This window comes from Chiloscyllium plagiosum, chromosome 24 (assembly GCF_004010195.1).
Source record: "Chiloscyllium plagiosum isolate BGI_BamShark_2017 chromosome 24, ASM401019v2, whole genome shotgun sequence".
NCBI lineage: Eukaryota > Metazoa > Chordata > Chondrichthyes > Orectolobiformes > Hemiscylliidae > Chiloscyllium > Chiloscyllium plagiosum.
Window position 1 is genome coordinate 55638125 of NC_057733.1, and position 3095 is coordinate 55641219.

At 51.2% G+C, this 3095-nt stretch overlaps 1 protein-coding gene and 1 long non-coding RNA gene across 2 annotated transcripts in view; one reads left to right on the forward strand and one right to left on the reverse strand.

Moving 5' to 3' along the window:
• Positions 1–3095, forward strand: part of LOC122562367 (inactive rhomboid protein 2-like) — a 90687-nt gene that overhangs the window by 11048 nt on the left and 76544 nt on the right. The gene's annotated exons all lie outside the window — the stretch shown is intronic.
• LOC122562328 lies at positions 560–3095 on the reverse strand. The gene is made up of 3 exons (XR_006315287.1): positions 3022–3095; positions 2414–2518; positions 560–1150 (listed from the first exon to the last, which is right to left on the reverse strand). It is a non-coding gene; the product is annotated as an uncharacterized LOC122562328 (long non-coding RNA).

Here is a 3095-nt window from a genome sequence, read left to right on the forward strand (position 1 = left end):
GAGGTCCCCTGAGGTGATGAGGTTATGGATGGTCTGGGAGATGATGGTTTGGTGGTGGGTGGTGGGGTCATGGTCAAGGGGGCAGTAGGAGGAGGTGTCTGCGAGCTGGCGTTTGGCCTCAGCGGTGTAAAGGTCGGTGCGCCAAACTCCCACTGCGATTCCCTTGCTGGTTTGGGGTATTTATCCAGTCTGACCCTGGGGCCTGGGGTATTTCCTGAAGAAGGGCTTATGCCCGAAACGTCGATTCTCCTGTTCCCTGGATGCTGCCTGACCTGCTGCGCTTTTCCAGCAACACATTTTCAGCCCTGGGGCATTTACCCCGTCTGACCTTGGGGCCTGGGGTATTTACCCCGTCTGACCCCAGGCCTGGGGTATTTCCTGAGTAGATTGTTAGCAACACATTTTCAGCCCTGGGGTATTTACCCCGTCTGACCTTGGGGCCTGGGGTATTTACCCCGTCTGACCTTGGGGCCTGGGGTATTTACCCCGTCTGACCCCAGGCCTGGGGTATTTCCTGAGTAGATTGTTTCTGTAACAGAGTCACTGAGCAGGCACTGAATTGTTTTCTGAAATTTTAATTGTGATCTTTCTATTTTGGGAATGACAGTGATCTGGGCCAACACGAAACTGTAACAATTCACACTGACTGTAAAATATCGTCCAGTCTCAGAGGGGAGGGTCATGTGTGATTTCAAACCCTCACACATCAGCTTCACCAAACAACAGACAGAGAAACGAAGGCAGCCCTGATCAAACATGCAACAAGGCAGTGAGAGAGATGGTGAGGGGGAAGGAGTCACACAGTGATGGGAGAGACACAGGGAGTGAGGTAGTGATGGGGAGAGAGAGTGAGTGACAGGCCAGAGGTACAGGAACTTGGAGAGATGAACAGGAGGTAGGGGTAATATCTCAGTGCTATAACTGTGCTACATTTGAGGTATTGCTCTGCTACAGCTACAAAGTGCTTTGGCCTCCAAACTGCTCGACTCTGGGAGGCGTCACACTCAGGGTGGGAGTCTAGTTCATTGTTGATCCTTCATTCAGACCATCAGGGATCCGTAGACATTAGTGGGGTCCCCACAGTCCTTCAGGTCAGTATTATCTGTGAGCGCCAGAGGGTGGTGGACAGGGTCATCACTCAAAGTTGTACCTGTGAGAGACAGAGAGAGAGAAATGTCAGGGTGAGCCCACATCCCCCAGGCCCCACACCCACACCGATTATTCCAGCAACAAACTGACACCAAAGGCAGAATCACAGATCCTCACACACGGAGCTCAGTAAAGACACGGACTGGAAAGACCATGACGTGTTTTTAACAAAGCGATAGTCAGCCTTGTATTTTGGTGTTTGCTGCCAGGAGAGGTTTTCACAATTCACCAGAACACGGCTCCCAGCGCGGTGCTGACGCGACACTGCTCCCAGCGCGGTGCTGACGCGACACTGCTCCCAGCGCGGTGCAGACAGGACACTGCTCCCGGCGCGGTGCTGACGCGACACTGCTCCCAGCGCGGTGCTGACGGGACACTGCTCCCGGCGCGGTGCAGATGTAGCATAATGCAGTGGAACAGCTCTCTCTTTCTCCAGGACTGGTTGCATTGCCAATGATTCAGGACCCATCTCTCCCACTACGATATTTCCAACACAATTTTCCGTCTCTAACCTTCGGTATAATTCTGGCAAGTATTACCTGTATGGGCCTGCTGCTCATGATCTCTCAGCCCTGCTCCTCCACCCTTTCCCAGTGTCTGGATTGTAGTCCTTTGCCCGTGTGCCCTTTTCTAACCGTGCATTTGGAAAAATCCTCTCTGTCACATCCATGTTGTCATCAGGAAGGAGAAAGTAAGGACTGCAGATGCTGGAGATTAGAGTCAATTGTGGTGCTGGAGAAGCACAGCAGGTCAGGCCGCATCCCAGGGGCAGGAGAATCGATGTTTCGTCGATTCTCCTGCTTTTCAGAAGCTGCCTGACCTTCTGTGCTTCTCCAGTACCACACTCGGAAGTGCAGCCTGTCATCAGTTCACAAGTTAACTTAGCTTCCTCTGACATTAATTAATGTAATTAAAAACCAAACACTTGCAGCTGATTGACAGATAACTGCCCTTTCCAGTCAATCACCACTTTTTCAAACCAATCAAACTGGCTGTGAACAATTCCTGATCAGAGGCCAATCGCTCACTCTCAGGTTCAGACATTATTATACATGTCTGGAGCAGGTGGGACTTGCACCCGGGTCTCCTGAGCCAGGTGAAGGAACACTACCACTTGAATAATTTGATCTTATTCCTGAGCTAGGAAAATATCTTTTCAAAAGGAAGCTGGAAGTGGTGAGTGTCCCACGTGAACAGACTGGGCTCACGTGTTGTTGAGGTGACGTTTCTCTGAGTGGGATTTATAGAGCAGAGTCTCACTCACCAGGAACAGCATCCTCTGGACAGGGCTCATTATCCAAACGCATCGGCCTGGGCTGCTCGTTGTTATTCTCACACACTCGAGGTGTTACAGCTGCTACCCACCATCCTATAACAGGGGCACAACAAGATCATGAACCCTCCTTACAAGCAACAATCAATCAGTCACACAGCACATAAGAGGCCGTTTGACCCATCGTGTCTGTTCCACCAAGAATACACTCAGTCTGCATTTGTCCCACGTTCTGGCACTGGGCCCATAACCTTGACTGTTTGATTTTTCAACTTCTCACCCAATGCTTTTTAAAGGTTGTGAGGTTTTCCTGCTCAACTCCGCTCCCAGGCAGTGCATTCCAGACCCCCACCAGCCTTGGGATGGGAGGGTTGTTCCTCAAATTCCCTCTAAACTCCGGCCTTTCACTTTCAAATTATACCCCCTTGTTACTGACCCTTCAACTGAGGGCAACAGCTGTGCTCTCCTCACCCTGTACATGCCCCTCAATCTTACACACCTGGGGATGGGGTTGGAGAGGAGTTGGGGACAGGGGGCTGTGAGGGAGGGGGTAATGTTTTATTCCATTGATGAAGGGGGGCAGGGTGAGGGGTATTTACCTTCAGTTTCCAGCTCTCCTTCTGTCGATGCAGACACCTCCTCAATGACCGCGTTACCCTGTAAACACAGACAG